Source organism: Rattus norvegicus, chromosome 20 (assembly GCF_036323735.1).
Source record: "Rattus norvegicus strain BN/NHsdMcwi chromosome 20, GRCr8, whole genome shotgun sequence".
In the NCBI taxonomy this organism is placed as follows: domain Eukaryota; kingdom Metazoa; phylum Chordata; class Mammalia; order Rodentia; family Muridae; genus Rattus; species Rattus norvegicus.
This window is the reverse complement of record NC_086038.1, coordinates 19,942,299-19,965,479: the sequence shown is the minus strand read 5'-3', so window position 1 is coordinate 19,965,479 and position 23,181 is coordinate 19,942,299. Positions and strand designations below refer to the sequence as shown.

Here is a 23,181-nt window from a genome sequence, read left to right as displayed (position 1 = left end):
AGGGTCGGTTCCTAGGTCCAGTAACTCAATAGTGGCTTTCAGGATGATGACATTTTGATTCGATGGAAGCTTGTTTTCATTCTAGCTGAAATTCTTCCACAAATACAAGCCTGTCATCTGCTGTTTGCTTTTAGGGCAAAGACAGCACCCGTGCTTGGTTAATGTGAAGACACTCAGGGTTTTTCAAACACACAGGTGGTTCCTTGGCATCTTCAAACAACAGGTTATCCTTTCTTGTTGCTGTTCTCCTTTCTCTTTCTAAAAACCCGCCGGAATGTCTGCATTTGCATGCACTGGATGGGGCTCCAGCCACTGGAATTAGCTTCATTGTTACAGCTCAGATTTTTCTCTCCATCTTTAGACATGTCTATTTGGCTCCTAAATCATTTTGACACAATTATAGTAAATTTTGATAACTTCTTTCCTTTTGATGTAATATTTCATGCTCAGCTTGTACATTTCTTGCCCTAAATTTGAATCAGTCATTTCTCCAAGGATCCCTGATTCTTTTTAGAGCAAAACGCAATTATATCCAAGCCATAATTTAGGTACCAGGGGTGCAGATTATTAGCTGTTAGGTTGATGGCAATTTCTAGTTGTTCTTAGGAAATAAAGTTTAAAATGTGAAGTTAATTCTAATTACTTGAAATCAGGATGATGGTGAGATTATCTTTTTTTTTTTTTTTTTGGTTCTTTTTTTCGGAGCTGGGGACCGAACCCAGGGCCTTGCGCTTCCTAGGTAAGCGCTCTACCACTGAGCTAAATCCCCAGCCCCGAGATTATCTTTTTTTAACTAAACTTCTTTACAAAAACAAAAATGGGCATTTATGCTCTTTCTTTCTTTATGAGAATCCTGGGTAGCAAGGTCCAGAGAGACTTATCACTCGTTTTTTGGATTCCCCATTGTGAAAGTGGTGGCTATGGCCACCACTAGCGTGATCAAGTAGCTCACGGTTGTGCTCTCTTCTTTCTCCATCACCATTCATTCAGCTGTAATATGCAGTCAGATTATATTTTGAAGTCTTGCCCTCTCACCTCTTCCTTATTTAATTTAGTCAAAAATCAACCAGCAGATTTATTTTTAAGCACAGCCTCAGATTTATAGAAAACCTTAGCAGACAACGGTGTCCCATATGCCCAACTCTCTATACCTCCTCCAGCACGTTCTATCATTGGTATCTTGCACTAGCGAATTGTGTTAACGCATGTCATTAACAGTTATGAACCAGGGGCCGGGCAGAAGGCTCAGTGGGTAAAGTGCCTGCTATTCAAGCTTGAGGACTTGAGTTTAGATCACCAGAACCCAGGTAAAAAAATCTCAGCACTAAGGTAAGTGGCTATAATCCTTGCACCAGGGGGAGAGACAGAAGGATCCTTAAAGTTCTTTGACCGGGCATTCTAACCAAATCAACACATTTTGGGTTCATTGAGAGAATCTGTCTAAAAAACACCAAATGTACATAGTCATTCAAAGTTGATCAGTTTGTAAAGATGCTTGCTAGGGAAGGTTGGAAACCCAAGTTCAACTCCCAGAACCCATACGAAGGTACAACATGAGAATCAACTCCACAGAGTTGTTCTCTGACATTTCAATGTATTGTGGTATGCAAATGCCTGTACACACACAAACACACACACAAACACACACACACACACACACACACACACACACACACACGCCAAAATAAATACACTTAGAAAAAAAGAGACTAGATGGAAAATGATGTCTGCTTTTCACAAATCAATTTGCAGATGTGCATGTGTATTTTTATCGCACAAGCCATCACATATCTCATACATATAACATAACATAAACTAATGAGCCAGTATCGATACTGCTTTTAACTATATCATGGCCATGCATTGGTATTTATTCTGTGTGCTGTGTATTTTGTGGGTTTTGATACATGTGAAATGACATGCTGTCTTAGATATTTTCATAGTTCTGTGAAGGGACACCATGACCAGGGCACCCAATAAAACTAAAGCATTTAATTGAGGGCTTGCTTATAATTTTAATGGGTTAATGCATGACATCATGACAGGGAGCAGAGCAGCAGACAAACACTGGAACAGTATCTGAGAGCTTACATCTATGTTGCAAGTAGGCAGCAGTGAAAGAAACTTGGCTTGGCTTGTACTTTTGAAATCCCAAAACGCAGCCCCAGTGACACACCTCCGCCAACAAGTCCACACCTCCAAATCCTTCCCAAACAGCTCCATCAACTGGGGACCAAACATTTGGATATATGAGCTTGTGGGAGAAGCACCACACATATACTCATTGTAGAAATAAAATACTATAGCCACTTACCTACAGTTTTAGAATCACCACCCAAAGATTTATAGACTTCCTGCTCACATCATTTCTTACTCTCTCCACCAAGACGTAGAAACTGATAATTAAAAAAAAACAAAAACTCAGTTCATAATTTTGGCTTTTACAGAATGTCATATTTGGGATTGTGGGAATTTGAATTCTTCTTATGATCTTTCATTCAGCAAGACACATTATTGATTTCTTTTGTGGCTTGTTAATTTATTTTTTAATCATTGAATAATATATCATTTCATGGATGCATGTAATTTATTTGCTCATAAACCTAGAGAAGTATCCTCATGGTTGCTTCCATTTGGGGCAATGAATAAGATTGTTATAAACATTGACGTGTTGGATTTTTGTATAGATACAAGTTTTTAACTCATTTAAGTAAATGTCAGAATGTGATTGCTGAGTTTTGTGGTAAGATTGTATTTAGTTTACATGAAAGGTGAATATTGTCCCCAGATTTATCCTTCACGGGCATCTTCAGATTCCTACAGCATTAGCTAGAAGGTCTATCAATCCACTGCTCTGCCTTTGCTCCATGTAGATATATCCCTGTGTGTGGCTTTTATTCTTGCTCATTTCTTCTGATCCCTCTAATGCCCCACAGTTAGTTCCTTATGAAAATTGCATATCACCGTTTTTAAAGAAGATAGCATTTTCTAATCTATGCTTGGATTCATCTTCTTGCATTGTTAACTCTGTAGGTGTTTATCAATAGAGGAACTGGGTGGTGGCTTCCTTTGAGGACTCGTAGAGCAGCATCCAGTGACTCTATCAGACAAGACCAGGGATGAGTAAAGAGCAGCAAGTGGTTGATACAGATTTGAAGGAGAGGCTCCTCAAAACGCTGGGATCTTTTTGTCAAAATTTTCTAAGACCGAGGACATCATTTAGCATCCGATTTGATTCAAGGCATTAAAATTAGTGATTAATGTGATTCAGTCTTATTTATTTAGTAGTTAAACAGTGTTAATGTCCTACTGTCCTTCTGACAATTAGAACTAATACCTTGTTGCCCCATGGTTTCATTCTTTACAGCATGATTCTTGTTTCTTTTTAATATGTGTGTTCTTGTTTTGGAAGCTTCAGGACTCTTCTCTGTTTTTGTCCTTATTAAATTTCATCACAAGGTGTCTAGATGTAAAGTCTTTTCTGTGGGTTTCTGTGTGACACCATCCTCCCCTTTCAGCTCTCCCAGCACTGGGCAATCTCACTGCCTTAGCCTTACTGTCTGTCTCATTGCATCTTTATAAATCTCCATGGGATCCTTCCACTGTCCGTATGTTTTTGTCTGTGTTTTTCATCTGCACAAGTTTTATTCCCCCTATGCTTCCTGCCTTTTTCTTTCTCTGATGCTTTTGGCCAGAGTTCTTTAGTCCACTATTGCAGCTCACTGTTTTCTCAGAACTTGGTGCTCTTGACTCATTCAGAGCCCAGTTCACCACATCTTTTCTTCTTTTTTTAATACTTACCATTACTAGCCGTCATATCTGTATGGTGTCTCATATACATTCATGATTGTATGCATTATATAAAATCTAGGAGTTGCAAATGAGAGATAAAATGTAGTCGTCTTTCTGAGGCTGGTCTGTTTCCTTGTATAGGATTACCTCCAGTTGTATTTTCTTTCTTGCAAACAATGTAACGTTCTTTTGTGCCTGAGAAAAATCCCACTGTGTATGCAAGCATGTGCACATACATATGTATGTGTGTTTGTGTCTGTGTGTTTATGTGTCTGAGTGTGTGTTACATATCCATGTGTGCATGGATGTGTGTGCATGTCTGTGTATGTGTGTGTACATGTGCATGTGTGTGTATGTGCGTGTTTATGTGTGCATGTGTCCGTATGTGTATGAGTGTGTATGTATATGTATGTGTATGCATCTATGTGTATGTGCATGTGTGTGCATGCATGTGTATGTGTGTGCATGTGTGTGTATGTGTGAATGTGTGTGTGTGAACGTGTGTATATGTGTGCAGTTCAATGTTCTACCCCTAAGCAGTGCCCTCCCATTGTGTATGTCTATATATTAATGTATCCTTTTCTTTATTCATTCCTCCTTTGTTGGACACTTAAGTTGGTTTGTGCTCAGCCCTGATGCCTCAATTCTAGGCATCTTTCATTTACTTACATCTCATGGCTTAAGAACCAGTCTCCAAACATTCAGACTTGCCATCCTCTGATCCATTCTCTGCACATGACCTCAAGTGTCTTGACCACATCAATATTGTGCTGAAACTCTTCCACACAGTTGCCCTTGAAGTGGCTTGCAAATGCTTCTCCCTGCTACTGAAGAATCATGATGCATATCCATTAATAATAGCAAGGGAGACAGTCGATTTTATGATCTCATCCTCTGTCTAAGGAGAAAGTGGGAGACGACTGCCTTTCCTAAACCAGGAAGACATTCCTGGAACACCATAGGTTTCAGTCAACATCTGAGGGACCAATGAAGGACATCATGAGTGATATGCTGTTTTACCTTTACATAAAAATGCTGCCATGCATTCATTGTGTAATACATAGTCCTGGGTTCCATAAGGATATGTGCATAGAACTTATAAAATAGACATTGAATCTGTCTTCCCATATCAGTCTTTTTCATTTATCTGGAGAGTTTCACTTTTCCTTTCAGATCATATACATGAACATGATTTTTACTTAAAACCTACAATTCACAAATGATAGAAAACAGTATATTTGTGCTAGCTGAACCCTACCAATAAGGTGACTGTGAGCTGTACCCACTTTTCTGTATATGACATAACTTCATCTCTATTTAAGACTGGATGAGACTCCATTGAGTGAACACATGGTTTAATAAAGGTAAACTTGGTAGCCCAACGTGGTTAAAGATAGAATCAGTGCACCAACATCTACAATAAGAGATAAAGAAGGATTACTGGGAATCTATAAAACCTAACATTTATGTGTATGTGTGCACATGCTCACACACATGCCTACACGAGATAATCGTGTTCTTCACAGGGTAGGCTTTTTACAGAAATTGTTAAATAGGAAAGAGCTTTTAAATATCCAGCTGCCACTTAATTTTGCCTTGGTCAATCTAGCATCTTGCCTTGATTCTAGGACCTCTTTTAATAAAAGAGAAAGCAGCTCGACTCAATGCAAATTCAAAACTTGATCTAACACAATTATTTCCCACTGTATCTGTGGGATGTTTAAAAATAATGAAAAGAGTTCCAGGGTGTATTAGGTTGCCATAGCAACAAATCACAAATGTACTGGCTTAAACAACACACCTTTATTGGTTTACAGTTCTGAATGTGGTGCTTGCTGGGCTGCCAGCAGTTCAATCATCTTTCCCAAGGCTGTAAAGAATGTCCTTGCTTTTTCTCAGTTCTTAGGAAATTTCCACATTCCCTCAATTTGGGTTCCTTTCTGCCTTCAAAGCCACACTAGCAGGAACTCTCCTGTCTCCACCCTTTACCGGTGAGGATCATGTGTTGACATGAGGCCCCATGGATAATGTAAGATTATTTCTCCCCGTCCTAAATCAGCCAATTAACAATTATAATAGCCACAGTCATGGCTGAAACTGTAATTACTCTTTGCGATGCATCACGACCTATTCACACATCGCAGGGAATTAGAGGACAGCTTGGAGAAGGGAGTGCATTATTTTTGTCTAAGGTGCATAATCACGCCCTCCTTTCAACAGTCTTCGAAATTACGAACACAGAACAGCATAATAAAATCTCGGCTTCTATAAATTCTGTTGAATTAAAACAATTGTTTGTTTGAGCGTCTCACGTGCACATATTAGCACACAACATGTTTTCGCTGTTTGTAGGGGCCGTAAAAGATCATTGGATGCCCCAGAACTGGAGTTACAGATGATTGTGAATGCAGAGAATCAAGCCTGGGTCTACAACAGAAACAGCCAATGCTCTTAACCACTGAGCTATTCTTCTAGCCTTTCACCATAGTGAATCTTAAACTCTTCTGCCGTGAAGATTTATATCTGCCCAGGTGCAATTGAGGACAAACATGTCTTGTGCACTTGGTTGGCCTCTCTCAGACTGTAAAACATATGAAAGTCACTGTAAAGAAAGTAGCTTGATACTGACTTGATAAGATGATATCATTGACTTCTTGCTACATATGTGAATATTTTCCTTCATTCAGTGATGTCACTTTCTCAGCTTGCATACAGAAGTTCTTTCTCTGCTTACATAGTGACAACTCTAAGATTCTCCATCTAAATCAGTTTTGGCTTTGCTGTGCATGCCTTTCACCAACTTGCAGGATCGAGGCCATCCTACCCACCTCCCATCTAAAAGGACAGTTAGTGATGTTCCCATCAGGTTTGCTCCAGGACATTTCGGTGGTTAGAATTTGACTTAAGTTTGTCATTGTGCTATTAGAGAATTCCAGGCAAAAGCTAAAACGAGAGTGTGCTGATATTTGGCACAGAGTGTGGGACTTCGTTTAAAAATAATGAGACATTCTTACCTATGTAGGGTATCTTGTTTTTCCATTCCCTGTAGCCCTGTAGCCACAGAAGTTCATCCATTCCTGGTTTAGCTGTAAAGTTTATAGTGAAATTAGCGATGATGCAAACTCATACTATGATATTATTAAAACAAGGAATTTTCATCTTCCTATAGGAAAACATAAGGCATAAGTGGATAAAGTCAAGAGAGCTTTAAAATTGTGGATCTGGACGTGGGTGCTGGAGAGATGATTTGGCCATTCAGAGCACATACTGTTCTTGCAAAGGATCCTGTTCTGTTCCCAATGCCCTCATTGGGCGGCTCCCAACTGCCTGTCATACCAACTCCAAGAGGTCCAAGTTCTTCTCCTTAAATTCCTGGATACCTTACACACACACACACACACACACACACACACACACACACACACACACACAGAAAGAGAGAGAGAGAGAGAGAGAGAATTTTAAAAAATGAAAATTAAAATCTTACTTTCATCCTTCCCTTATATGCTATTTCTCCAGTACCTTTGTCATACACCACAGCAGTTTTCCTACAAATTAGAAATGTACATTAATAAAATATGGAAGGAAAGAGTTATATTTTAATAACATTTACTATTAGAAGAAAACGGATGAATCTCTGACATAAAATGCAAAATTTCCTAATTTATCTAAATATCTAGATGATCAATTAAGACAATACATTTAGTTCTATAAGTTGAAGAAGTTCTATTAGCCAGTTAAACTCATTAAAGCATTAACTTAAAGCTTGAAAAAATATATTTGCATTTTATAACACATGGGGTGTAATACTGCCCAAAATATTAAGAAGCTTCTACAAACAGATAGAAAAAAAAACGACCTGTGAAAAAATATGCTAGCAATATGAACAGTCCACAAAAATAGAAATAAAGATGGCTGCTAACTATCTGAAATGATGCCTAGCCTCATTTATAACAGGATAAATGCAAATTAAATGTTCTGCTAGAAGTGCTCTCTCCATCGGATGGGCAAAAATCCAGTCTGACAGCATACTTGGCTTAAAAGGCTATGGGTAAATAGACACATTTATATGGTGATGTTAAGAACTAAATCGCATGAATCTAGGGAGAGAGAATCTCCAATATTTAGCAAAATTACAAAAGCATTTATCCTTTGATCCAGGAATTACCATTCCTGGGAATCTATTATGGATAAGACTGAATTTTATCATTAAAAGGAATAGCAACTATAGGTGACCTTAGTCACAAGGAAGCAGACAATGCCTGCAGTAGGATACAATGAGAGACTTCTATGAAAGTTTTCGAAGAAAAGACGAAGGTGTGAATGGATGCCAATGCCAGTCTAGTCATGGGGACGAGGACATTTAGTAGCCAAGCAATGACATGAGAATGACCAGCCAGGGAGCGGTAGGGAGGGGACACCCTACTTTTGAAATCTTTTGACATTTATTTTCTTTGGAAGATTGTATTTTGGGGATCTTAGAGGTTGGTTTTTGCATCATTATAGAATAAAATTTAAAAAGCAACCCCGTGAAGAGGAGCACAGGAAACTCATTCCGCAGTCTCTGGAGTCAATCTTGTAGATCAAAGATGCCAGGTAGCTCTAATCAAACTCAGTGTTTTGAATCCACGTTGTTAGTATGCTGTACCCTCATAAAAGAGCCACAGACTCCTAGATAACCATAATGCTGTTGTTAACAACTATAATATATAAAAACTATATACTCGTTAGTTATGTAACTAGACAGTGCTCTGTGTGGGATTAGAACAAGCAAATAAATACAAAGTCTCACTGAAAGGGAAGTGTCTCAGCATGGGAGAAAACAGATACATACTGGAAATTTGCACTGGATATTAACCTTCTGCTAGGTGTGTAATTGGTAAACATCTTTCCCCCACTTCGTAGGGGCTCTATTCACAATGATGCTATACTCTTGCGCAAACATGCAGCATTAAATGGACCCAGATAAAGACACACACAGGACAGAGAGAGACAGAAAGACAGAGGGACAGAGAACATGAACTTGGGAGGGAGAAATGATTGGGGTAGAGAAGAAAATGAGGGGGGATTTTATTAAAGCACACTGTAATTCTCAATAAATTATTAATAAATTCTCAACGAAAACACCATTTTCTTTAAAACATTTTGAAGTGTGGTTTAGTGTTCATTAACATGTGTGCCCAGACAGGTACATAGAAATTCAGTCAGGTATAGCAGGGCATATGTGGAAGTTAATGCACAATTCTGGGAAGCTAGTCCTCTGCCTCTGTGTGATTTCTGGGAGTTGAACTCAGGTCTTCAGGCTTGTGTTTTCTGGCAGCAATCACCTTGCCCATGGAGTCATTTCATTAGGCCCTTGAGTTGGCATTTTCAACAAAGAAAAACAGAATGTTAGAGAAAGAAGCGAATCCTGGATCTTGCCAAAAGAAATGTGCAAGAAGGAGCTTGTTTATCTTTTACCAGATAGAAAGGTTCTGTCCCAAAGGGTACCATGAGTTTCCTGTTATCCCATTGCAGAGGATGAGCACATTGGAATTGTCACACCTAAAATACCAAATATCCATAAATCAGAATTCATGATAATTTTTGAACACAAGGAAGTATTTTTTTTTATCAGAAGAATGAAAAATGTGAAAGAGCTTAGATTTCTCCTGGAGTCTTGTGTGAGCTGCATGTTACAAATCCAAGCAATTGATAGGGCCACACTCTTCTTTATGTACCTCAGCTCATGGATATAAAATAAACGATGCAATTAGAAATTGCCAGCATTGAATTAGTGCTTCGTGGTGTCCATTACTATCTAGTGTAGACGGTGGAAGTATTCTTCTCATTTTGGAAACACAGAAAGCCACCAAGGATCAGTTTATACACACAAACATATACATATACACACAAAGAGATACACAGATACATACACATATAACACACATATACATACACACATACACACATACATACATACACATATACACACAAAGAGATACACAGATACATACACATATAACACACATATATACACACACATACACACATACACAGACATACACACATACATAGATACATATACACACACAGAACACATACACATGGAGACACACACAGACATACACACAGACATACATATACTCACACATTCACACATACACACAGACACAGACAGAGACACATACCCACACATACATAAACACATATACACACATATACACAGACACACAAAGGCACACACAGACATAAACACACAGACACACAGACACATACACTAAGACATACACATAGACACACACACACAGAGACATATACACACAAAGACACACATAGACATACATACACATACACACATACAGACAGGCACACTCACAGACACATACACACAAAGACACATATAGACACACATACACATATACACATACAGACAAACACAAGCACACACACACATCTACACACAGAGAGACACAGACACAGGCGCACATATACACATACGCACACAGACACAGACACATACACAGACATAGACACATAGACATACACAGACACAGACACACACACGCACACACACACACAGAGTAACCTTAATCTCGTCAGTCTACTTTATCTCATAAAGTGACAAATAACAGAGTTCTTTGAGAGAATTCAACACAGCAAACTGATCATAAACAAAGATGTATTTTCAGGAAATTGAAAAACAAAATGTTAATGAATCTAGTGCATGCACTTTCTTTGAATCACAAGCCATGTACGCATTTTAAAAATGACTCTGTGGATGTGACCATAAATGTTTAGAAGGCAGTTTGACAGCATGTCAGCTTAGCAGAACAACAGTAATATTTCTCCAACCCCAGAGCCTTGGACCTCCTAAGCTATTGGCTCTCTTACTAAGTCTACTTTACCAGGAATGAATTTCCTTCTATGGAGCAGGCCTTATATCCAATCATAAAATGCTTGGTTGGCCCTATAACCTTCATACCACTATTGCAACAATGGGGACATCTTGCCCAGAGATCTATATTGTAACATTCAGTGCTAATCACTGGGTAACATCATTGATGGATTCCCTCCCCCCCGCCCGCCGCAGCGGCATAAAAAATAACGTGATACCTTGACAGCTAGCTAGCAGGAAGGAGGTTTTTCAGGTCACCTCCAGCTTGAATTCTCTATGTCCTTCACAGAAAGTGAGTGGAGACTTGAGCAACAGGTCTTTCATTACAACCTAGGAATGGGGGGCTATGACAATGGTCTGTATTATTTTGGGGACCTATGGAACCTCCCTAATCAGCATTTTAGAGAGAAAATAAAACAGCTTGAAGATTTATGGGCATCAGTAGAGAAAAGGTTGAAGAATTTAGGACATTCTTTTTGATGGTGATGTTTTATGCTCGATGTTTAACCGGGACCGCGGAAACGGGTTGGTAGGTACACTGTGTTATTCTTTACACTTGTGATTATGGTGAACATTTTCTGTAATAAAAAGTTAAAATGTTTCCATTAATTCAAATTTGTGTAGCTACTAATAGTGACAATGGGAATTCCTTTATCCCAGAAGATTTTTTTTGATGTTCAACTTTTCTTGATTAATATTTCAAGGAAGTTAATAAGATATGATTTAAGTCAGAAACTCAATTACCTGTTCAAGCTGAACGCTGGCAAATTTTCTTCCCAATCAATTTTCTCTGCTTCATGAAAGTCATTTCAAGTAAACTGAGAGCTGGAAACTAGAGCGGAGATAAGAAGGAAGCCTGTAAATTTATTTTATGGTTTAATTTCATTTTTTTAATCTAAGCCTTTAGTAATTATATCGGCATCGCCTAATGCTCAGAGTTTTAGAAACATTGCACATGCAGACCCTGCTGAGGGATCTTCCTCTTACGCCCAGCTCCCCGTCGAGGTGTCTTTTCTCTTGTACTCAGCCTTGAATAGAACTTTATTTTTTCATAGAACAGAATTGAAAGGCCATAACAGTGACCTGAGGATGGATGGCCTTTGGAACGTTCAAACTGAAAATCCATCTGGGAAAGGATCGGATTTATTGCGTCCTTATTCATATTTATCAAAATTAACCCCATATCGACTTTTCAGTTAAATACTAATAGTAAGATCATAAAAGCAACATGAATTATTGATAAATGTTCATCTAACTGCCTTAGACCATTTTTATTGCAGTATTTGAATGCCAACAGACAACAGTGGAAATGTTGGGTTGGTGATTAAGAAGGCTTGAGGGTTCAAGGTCGGAGAAGCAAATTTTCAAGGAGCGCTTTCTTACTAATTGGAATGTGTGATATCCTAAGACAAGTAGTGCATGAAAACAGATTGAGAGAGGCATTAAATCTCCAAGCCCAGGTCTATCTTAGATGGTTTTTCTATAGCCTTAGCACCTGTTGGATTAGCTCCCCCCTCTGTCCCCCGCCCGCTCCCTGCCCTTATGGTCTCTTTCAGCATCTAAATGCCTTTCCTGAAGTCCCATCTCTAAATAACACAGTTTCTCTCTGAGTTTAACATACATCTTTGGGGATTATATATCCTGCCAAGCATTTTAATGAGGAAAATCAAACCGAAGCCATAACCCAGGCTGAGAATGGACTTGGTTGTGCTCTCAGGGCAGCACTTGAGAATACATGAGAGTTAACCAAACTCCATTTAACGAACTGGTAAATATGTAAGCTATGTATAACTAAGGGTTAACGACAGTGCATTGATGAAACGTATGGACGCGAGACGGACCTTTATAAGAGAAATAAATGACCAAGGCGACGGGTAACAAATGTACAAATAAATCAGCCAACACGTAGAAAAAGTTCCCACACATTCGCTAGCAATGAGATAAATACAAATTATTTTGAGGATGAAACGCGGCTCCACTACCGAGGTAGCGAAGGTCAAGTGTTTTGTGGAGCAGACAGGAGACCTCGGCAATTCTTACCTTCACACCTTTGCAAGGGACAAACCACACGGCCCCTCCCAAGAGACCCCAGAAGCTTCAAGACCCATGTTGTTTTCAGAACCCTTACAGAGAACTTGTTTTTCTCCAGCAATGTGTTCCTGAAAATAACAGAGCCTTAGCGGGCTGTAAACACTTAGCGGATACAGTTTGATTGCAGCATTGTTTGAAATAGAAAAGAGCCTTTGAGTAATGTGAAACTCAGCGGCAGGCGACATGTTTGGCCTCCGGGCTAATGCGCGCAAACGTTAAAGTTGCTTCATTAGCGGGGAAGATGAGCTTGCGGTTGGTAATGAGAACAAGACGGGTTTAGAGCATTTCCTACAGTGTCCTGCACTCAGATGTACTTACATACAGCCATAGGAAAGACCACTCATGATGTTCTCGTTCTTACACAGCATGGAGGTGCATACGTTTAATCTTAGCACTTGAGAGGCAGATTCATACAGATCTCTCTGAGTCTGAGGCCAGCCTGGTCTACACAGTGAGTTCAAGGCCATCCAGGGAGCTATGTAGAGCTGTCTCAAAAAAAAAGATATTGTAGTTCTTGTTGAGACAGTGACTGGCCAATGACCACACACACAGAGGCCCAGTGAGGTCAGACAGTTCATAATGAGGTCTGTGTCACATTCATATTCAATGAGCAACTGATTAAAGGAATGAGTCATTTCTAGATGTTCAAGGCTTCAGAAGAGTACAAAGAACATGAGAACACCTTTAAGTCTAGGGCTTACACATCTATGGACTCACATAAACAGACCCTGGCAGTCCTCTGCTGTATATGTGTTGAGGGCCTCATACCAGCTGGCATATGATGCCTGGTTGGTGGTCCAGTATATGAGCGATCTCAGGGGTCTCTCGAGAGTTCAGAACTGCTGGTCCTCCTACGGGGTGGTCCTCCTCCTCACCTTTCTCCAGTTTTTCCCTAATTCAACCACAGTGGTCAGCAGCTTCTGTCCATTGGTTGAGTGAAAATATCTGCATTTCTCAGTTCTTGCTGGGTCTTTCAGAGGGCAGTCATGATAGGTCCCTTTCTTGTCAGCACTCCACAGCCTTAGTAATGGTGTCAGACCTTGGGGACTCCCCTCAAGCTGGATCCCACTTTGGGACTGTCGCTGGACCAGCTTTTCCTCAGGTTCCTCCCCATTTCCGTCCCTGCAAAGCACTGAAAGTTTTGATGAGTAAAAAGAAATCTTCAAGGAAATCCAACACTTAGACGGCAGAGGCAGGAAGAGCCTAGGTTCTAGACCAGCGTGATCTGCCTGACAAGGCCCTATCTCAGAATACATTATGAAGGACCTTGGTTACCAGGAAATTATGCAAAAACTACGTTAAACGACACCATTTTGGATTTTTAGAGAGCAAAGAGAGTGAATCCACTTCAGCAGTCTTTTCTTGAGAGCCACAGACAAGCTCCAGGAGAGACGCAGAGTGCTCGCTGCGAAGGCAAATGGGGCGTTACCGTGTGGTCGCTTTCGCTCCTTTAGTTCTGAGTTCAGCACGCCAGCTGGCTTTCAAACGGTGCACGCCACACGCAAAACCGAGTAAGAGACTTGACAGTCTTACCCGGCTCGCCCTTCTTTTCAACGCTGATAAAGATAAAAACAGGCCACTGTCTGCGCAGTAATCCAAGCAGGGACTTCTGTCAAGAGGAACGTTGTTATCAACTATGATCATGACTGTACTTTCTGAATGTCTCAGAATGATGAAGGCAACCCCGGAAAGCTGTGGGTTCTGTTAATGGATCAACTGGTCACAAATGGGAAAACATTCACAGGTAAAACTGACATACTGTCCTTTCGGCTGTCTTTACTGATTTGATCAATTCCCAGTCAAAGCACTCTTTTTATTTTTTTTTAAAAAAAGGAAGTGTCTAATAAACAGACTTCAAAATGGTTCAGTGGGTCACGGAGCTTGCTACCAAGTCTGTCAACCTGCGTTAGAACCGTGGTACCTAGCTTCACTGTCCCCTGCTCCACGCGTGCTTGCCACAGAGTGTGGTCTGCATCTACCCACACGCCCCCTCATGAACAAAAAATAATAAAAGTATCTCATTAGGATCATCTTAATATGAAACTTTTCAAACATTCAGAGTAAAATGAGCAGAAATGAGTCCCCAAGGTTCAGATTCATCAACGTGAAAATGGCATGCCCAAGTTCACTTTTCTCCTCTCCAGTATTGACCCTGCAGTGAGGCCCCCTAGTGGTTTACCAAGGACTTGTTTTAATTTTAATTACATGTACATGTCCGGGTATGTTCACACGAGGGCAGCTGAATGCAGAAACCAGTCAGATTCTGCTGGAGCTAGAGTTAGAGGTGGCTGAGAGCTGCCCTATATGGACGCTGGGACTCTGTCAGAGCAGTAAATGCTCTTAACTACTAAGCGATTTCTTCAACCCCTCCATAGCTTTCTATTTACATATGGGCTTCTATTCCACTTAAATTTTAAATCAAACACTTTATTCTGTGAAAATTCTGCATCTGCTTGATTTGTTAAGACATGTCAATATTCTTAGCGCACTTGAGCAAGCTTTCCCTAATAGTTCAGTATAGTAATTAGAAAGGTGACTTTGATCTAATCCAGTACAGAACAGTTCTCCCGATTAGGACCTTCCTTGGATGCTCTTTATAACTTCCTGTCTCTTCTTGTTCTCTACACACTGGGAGCTACTCACCTGTATCCTCATCTCATATACTGAGTTTCAAAAACTTCTAAGTCTGTTTTCTCATTGATTGTTCTGCATTCCATTTGGAATCTGATTATTGCATATTGAGATTCATGTTTTTCTTTATTCTCCATTGTTAGCGCATTGGCCTCAGGATTTATTATCTAGCTTCTCAGTCAACATTAAGGTCAGTATTTCATAGTATTTGGTACTCATTTTTTTTCCCAAATCAAAATGCAGCCCAATGGGCAACCCCAGAATTTCCGATGCCGCTTGATGACTTTTGGTCAGTTGAGCTGTAGAACTTAGCAATGAAAGGCATGTTTTCTTAGGGTACGGGTGTGGATTCTTGGACCCCAGTGATGACGTCTGGCCCCATTCTTTTAACCTCTACAAATGATCTTTGTCCAAACTGCTTATTTCACGGGACGGAAGGGAGATAAGACATTCTCGAGGTTGTAATGCTGTTACTGTTTGGACGTTTCCCTCCAAGTTTATCAACTAATGTATTTTGTGAGAAGATTGGGTTTCCTTTGCAATTTGGCTAGACTCCTTCTCTGTAATTACCAGCTGTCAGGGTAAAGGAATGGAGTCATACCAGGATGGATGGTTGGCCCAGCAGTCCCAGTTATGACTTTTCCCAAGCATTAGTGTTTTTTGCCTCCATTCTGTCACACGAATGATCAGACTGGCTACATATTACAGAATCATGTTTTTACATTATTTTCCGGTCTCTCTTCCCTTCACTTCATTTTGAGAAGCACTATAGACTCCTAAGCTTACCCACTGAGTCTTTTGTAAAGACTTTATGGCTGCTGAGAATCAAATTTCTATATTCAGATCATTAAGGAAATAACCTCTTTGAATATTCAAACATCAATACCCGGGTCTTGAACTTGGGTATTGTAAGTCTTTAACACTTCCTTTGTTTATGGGGCTGGAGAGTTGCCTCCACAGTTGAGGACAGTTAAGGTCCCCTTGCTTTTGCAGGGGACCTGGTTGCATCCCAGCATGCATGAGACCCACAGTGCCCTTAGTAACTTCATTTCCAGAAGATTCAGTGTCCTCTTCCGGCCTAAGTGGACATGAGGTAGACACGTGTTTTACGCACATACATGCAGGCACTCACTCATACACGTAAAATGCAATAAACGATTTTGTTTCATGTCTTGGTGTACTTCTCAAATGACTGAGGTGGTCTTTGACTAAGTCTTTGCTTTAGGATTAGCACGGTGTTATTGCGTCGTGTGAAATGTCCCGTGCTATTCCCTCAACTTTTTCTGATTGATTTCCTTGGGTGGTTTAACAAAGGAAATCTAAATGTCACTCAGCTTTACTGTGTATTGTGGTTTCTAGACCTTTGAGTGGACTAGGGTAGAAGACAGTTAAGTATAAATACACTTACTTTTTTAAATTAAATTTAATTTTATTTCATATATATATTTATATATATATATATGCACTGTATTTACATCATTTTCTTTATCCCTCTCTGCCTTCCATCCCCTTCCATATCCCCTCCTTCTCAGATTCATGGCCTCCACTTGGTTATTGTCGGTATGTGCATATATATATGTAACTTTCTGAGTCCATTAGGTGTAGCTTCTGTGTATATGTTTAAAGAGCCGACATCTTGATTTTGGCTGACCATTCATATGGCTCATCCCTGGGAAAGTCTGATTTCCTCTCTCTCAGCCTGCATCGCTTCTACTAGGAGTGGGTCTCCATCAGATGACCTCTGTCCACCTTGGAATGGCCATGTTTGTTGTCACTGCTTACGTCTTGCTCAGACAGCCATTCTGTTGAGATTTCCTGGACATCGCTTCCCTGTCACCTAGAGCAGACACAAGCTCACAGCAGAATTCCAGGTCATTGGGCGTTTGTAATCTTTCTGCTCGCTTTTCCTACAATATTCCCTGGGCCTTAGGTATAGCAGTGTATCGTAGATGTACTCAGCTCCCCATGAGAGCTGAGTTGACACTGACATTTTTATGCTATGATAATGTGTTTATGTTGGTATTTCCACTTCACATTTAACATTGCAGTTTTTTTCCCTTTGACTCTGCATTCCCATTGTGTGCTTTACATCCTGAAACTTTTCAGTCAACTGGCATTTTTGCTTTGTGTTAAGATATGTGTAAACTGTTTCCAAAATTAAAATGACCCCAAGGGATTCTCAGCTTCCACTGAGGCTTTAAAATTTTTGCTCCTACTCTTTTCTTTTTCTTTTTCTTTTTTTTCTTTCTTTCTTTTTTTTTTTTCGGAGCTGGGGACCGAACTCAGGGCCTTGCGTTTGCTAGGCAAGCGCTCTACCACTGAGCTAAATCCCCAACCCCTGCTCCTACTCTTTTTGTTCCCCATTCTGGAGTGATTTTTACTAGAGAGTCACAATGACCATATAGAGCTAAAAGTCATTTAAATATTTTCCTGGCCAGAAAGTCAGAGCAACCAAACAATCAGGAGAAAAAAAAAAGACTAGTGAGAATCGGAAGATGATTTTCGTTCTTAATCATAGGCAGAGGGTTAGTATTGAGGTCTGATGTCCAGCAATAAAACCTAGGCTATAAAATTTAACAGAAATGGATGGAGAGAAGATGCTGGTAGGGAAATACAAATAGCCCTAAACACATGAAAATAGTTCAGTTTACAGTAAATCACAGCTCAAAGGGGCACTGAAGCTTACTGATGGACACACTTTGGCTTATCACAGTAATAGGGATCCATGTTTGGTAGCATACTCTGTCGGCAAGCCTCAGGGGGTGGGGTGGCATAAAGACATTGACTGGAGACTGTGCAAACCATCTAATGTTTTATGAGCAAGATATCCAGTAATTAGCAAGATGAATACTCTCTGGACAGATTGACAAATAACCCCAGGTCACCTCATGTCAAGATCAATAATTCAATCATATCGGCAAGGTTCCTTTGGTTGTAAGGAATGGGTTATAGACCTCTTGAAGGTGGAGTATGCTTTCTGACTCCCATTCAGGACCACAGAAGAATCTGTCACTTGGCAATGAACTTGAGTGGACTGAAATCAGAAAGTATTTTCTCTGATCACGTGAACATAGAGGAAACATAGAGCATAGAGGAAAATCAGAGAAAAGTCTCAAGTACTTAGGAAATTCAATGTATTTGTAAATAATATCCGCCCAAAAAAATCACAAAGAAAATTTAAAAAGATTAGGCACAGCAGCAAACCACTGAACTGAGAACGGGACCCCCATTGAAGGAATCAGAGAAAGGACTGGAAGAGCTTGAAGGGGCTCGAGACCCCATATGAACAACAATGCCAACCAACCAGAGCTTCCAGGGACTAAGCCACTACCCAAAGACTATACATAGACTGACCCTGGGCTCCAACCTCATAGGTAGCATTGAATACCCTAGTAAGATCATCAGTGTAAGGGGAAGCCCTGGGTCCTGCTAAGACTGAACCCCCAGTGAATGTGATTGTTGGCGGGAGGGTGGTAATGGGGGGAGGATGGGGAGGGAACATCCATAAAGAAGGGGAGGGGGAGGGGTTAGGGGGATGTTGGCCCGGAAACTGGGAAAGGGAATAACATTCAAAATGTATATAAGAAATACTCAAGTTAATAAAAAAAATGTGAATTAAAAAACAAAAAAGATTAAGCACTCCATGTAAGGGAAACAACATTTCAACATGTGTGTTTGGGGTAGGGACTGATGTATATACAGAAATTTATTATCTTTTAATTCTCAGAGTAGCAAAATAGAAAAGTAAATTATTAATAAGCTAAGCTTTCAGTCAAGAAGCAGAGCAAGGCAGATAATAGAAACCCAGTGAGTTCAAGTCAGTCAAAAACAAGTTTTAGGAAAATAGAAAACGGATTTTAAAAAGTTGAGACTCAAACACTTGAAAACATCTAGGAAATGGCTCAAGAAATAAGGGAGAAGACATCACCAAGTTACCACGATGAAGCGTGCAATAAGCGATGCCACTTGTGATCAGCGAGCCGCTCTAAAGAGAATAAAAGAACACTGTAAGCAAATGTGGTCTGACAACTTTGAGACCCTGAATGGACTGGGAAAGGCGAAATTCCACATCCTGAAGTTGTGTCGTAGAAAGGACACTTGAACAACTCTGTATCTGTTAGGAAATGGATAACTAATTAAAAACTAGCCCCAAAGGAAACTCTAGACCTTGATGGTTTACAGAAAATTTATTGATGAAGAGGAAATGCCAACATTACATAAACTACTTCAGAGGACGTAGAAGGAAGTGAGATTTACAGAAGCATTTTGAGCTCAGCATTAATCCAACCATATACAGAAGCAGACATTGTTTTGGTTTTTTTTTAAAGATTTATTTATTATAAGTACACTTTTGCTGTCTTCAGACACACCAGAAGAGAGCATCGGATACCATTACAGATGGTTGTGAGCCACCATGTGGTTCCTGGGATTTGAACTCAGGACCTCTGGAAGAGCAGACAGTGCTCTTAACCACTGAGCCATCTCTCCAGCTCCAGAAGCAGACATTGTAAGAAAGCAAAGTTGAAGGGTATTATCTCATGAAACTGGGCACAAAAACTCAAAAGTAGACATTGAAAGATTATATCAATCAAAAACCCAGATAGTGCATGAGAATGAAGGAGCGATATTCCAGATTACAGCTTGATGTACACTCCCAATCTTAGTGTATGTAGGTTTTTTTTTAAGTAGGAAATAACATAATAACCTCAATGGTCACAGTATGAACAGTTTATAAACTGTGTCAGTTACTTTAAAACTGCTCAACATAATGTAAATACTAAAGCAGGAGAAGGAAACCTGTGGAAAATGATAAACCAGAAAATTTCCTACAGATGCTGAGGAAAAGGCCAGAACATTTTTCTCCCAGCTAATATTTTCCACATTGCAACTGAAGCCGTAGCTTGTGGGGTAAAACATGGAAAAAGCAACACCACACACCACACACACACACACACACACACACACACACACACACACACACACACACACACACACACAGGCCAAAGAAAGCATAAAACAATTTTTTTTGTTACCTGTGATCTAATTTTACACTTTAGATGTTGTTAGCCCATACACAGAGACTCCTAAGTAGTCTAGCACAAGACACCATTGATCATTACCGGAGGACATGCCCCATAACTCACAATTCCACTATGATAAAACACCGCTAGTAGACACATGCGATGGGAAGTCATAGTGACATTAAGAACCACAATACATTTAGGAATAATTTCATTAGCTTTAGAAATACTTACGCATTGCAAACCAGAAAAGAATGCAGAATGAAGTTAAAAAGACAAATGATTTGGGCGAAATAGTATCTATGAATTGGAAAACGGGATAGAGTTTGGATGTTGATCCTCTCTGAATTTATTTATACACTTGACGTAATCTAATCAAAAACTGGTAGACTCTATTGGAGAAATTATCAATGCAAGTGAAAATTGTTTATGCAATGGGAATGTGAGGAATCTACAAACAGAAAGGTCTGTTTGGAAGATTTATGTGTCTTGATTTCGGGTTTCCGTTCTATAATAACGAGATAAGTGGGTTAGAAGATGGCTTCGTATCTTGACATGAAGGGACGTGACAAATCCAACTCACATCGTTTTTAGATGAATTGTATCTTAAAAAATGTATTTAGATGAAAGGTATCTAGTGCTACCTTCTCTATCTCTAGTGTGTTTTACATGCTTAGAAACACACTTTCGCATCTACAAAAATATACGCACGGAATAACTTGTCTTCTATTTTTATGTCTTCTATTTACCATCCCTAATTATATTTTCATTGATACCTTTTTCTAGTACGCTCTCACAATGGATACATACAGATACACTTCACAGTTGTTAGATTCCTGATTTTAATGTCCGTGAGTGCATATTCCTCTCCTATTCATAGAAAAGGATGCTATTGAGTTGAATGTGAACATCCAAAGTACACAGACATACATACACACACTCATACATGAACTCACCCATGACCATACATATGTACACACACACACACACAAATGCTCCCAAATTTAACACACATTCTCTTATACATGTACACACAGGAACATACATACACCATATATACACACATGCATACATACATATACATATATGAATGTACATGCACACACATTTCCCTTTAAAGATTAATTCATTAAATTTTGTTTCACAGGGCTTTCTTTTTTAAATAAGAATTTGCTGTCAAATTTTCCAATGCCTTTAAAATGTCTCAAAAGATGTATGAACTTTTGTTTCCATAAATCTATTATAGTCTGATTTATATTAATAGTTCTGAGAAAATATTGAACTAGTCTTTCACGGTTCCAATAAATATTTGACTATGATACATGTTCGGTTTTGCTTACTAATATTTTATCTGATTTTTTTATGTTTATATTCATAGCTTAAATTGTCTACAGTATTATTTGAAATGATAACTTTTTAGTTCCAATGTCATGCTCTCTTCATAAAAACAATACACATGATTTTCTTCTGTCCTCAGTAAAGGTTTTAATCATCTGAGCCTGAGTAAGTGTGTGTGTAAAAATTAGAATTTGCTAGAGGCATTATATGACAAAAACATGGAATTTTGTCTGATCAGAAGCATCTGAATGCTTATGAGGGTCAGATGAATGCAAAGAAAAAATAAAATTAAGTAATGTAGGAAATAAAAAAGCCCAGACTCTCACTATTTTATAGATGTTACCTATTAATTAATTAATTAATTTATAAACTTTATTTTTTAAAAAAATGTTGGCAGTAAAAAATAATCCACACACCATAGGATCCTCAAAATATAATATTGATTGACACCATAGAAATAACACCATAGAGATAAAGTTAAGATTGGGCTTGGGGTTGGGGATTTATCTCAGTGGTAGAGCACTTGCCTAGCAAGGGCAAGGCCCTGGGTTCGGTCCCCAGCTCCGAAAAAAAAGAATTAAAAAAAAAAGATTGGGCTTGACCACAAATGACCACGACCCGCTTCCCTGAGGATTTATATCCATCAAAGTTGGTGGAGACAGTTTGTCATTGGTGTAGATATATAAGGAGTCCCTGCTTCTGAGAACAAAAGCTCACACACACACACACACACACACACACACACACACGTGTGTGTGCCACACTTTTACACACATACACACTCGCACATACATGTGCACATATCACTGCACACACATGTGCATACATGTGTGCATGCATAAACAGACACATATGCACATGCACACGCACATGCATGTGTCAATACTCATGCACACATACAGGTATACACACGCACACAGATTCACACATATACAGGCACACACACATGCACATATCACTTGCATGCATGTATCCACACATGCATGCACACAAACACAGGCACGCACGCATACACTCATGCACTCATGCACACATGCATACATGGGCACATGTACATGCACATGAGCACACACAAGTGCGCGCAAGCACACACACGTTCACACACAAATGAGAAGACATGGAAGGCCAGTTGGAAACAAGAATGGATTAGGGGGACCGAGATGAGGACAAGAGAGGATAATGGGTGGAGTGGATATGCTTAAAATATATTGTATGCATTATGAAAATGTCTAAATTAAACCATTATTATGTATAATTAACATACAATAAAAATTAAAAATAAGTGAGCCTTAAACATCTGTATTCAGGAGACTCAGCCTGAGAGAGCTGGCTTTTGAGTTAATGCATTCAGATTTTCCTTTGTATTAAGAATATTATGAAATACTTTCATATAAGAGACTCTAATAGCTACTAATTATATAATATTGAAAG

At 39.4% G+C, this 23,181-nt stretch overlaps 1 long non-coding RNA gene across 2 annotated transcripts in view; it reads right to left on the bottom strand.

Moving 5' to 3' along the window:
- Nucleotides 1-1,752: 1,752 nt before the first annotated feature.
- Nucleotides 1,753-23,181, bottom strand: part of LOC102546397 (uncharacterized) — a 24,855-nt gene continuing 3,426 nt past the window's right edge. The window contains exons 2-6 of one of the 2 annotated variants that reach the window (XR_005497610.2): nt 11,414-11,501; nt 7,280-7,340; nt 6,807-6,878; nt 4,462-4,616; nt 1,753-2,396 (exon numbers count right to left, since the gene is read on the bottom strand). This is a non-coding gene — a long non-coding RNA (uncharacterized LOC102546397). Of the gene's footprint in view, nt 2,397-4,461; nt 4,620-6,806; nt 6,879-7,279; nt 7,341-11,413; nt 11,502-23,181 lie in introns of both variants that reach the window. The other variant, XR_362172.5, reaches the window with a different exon arrangement.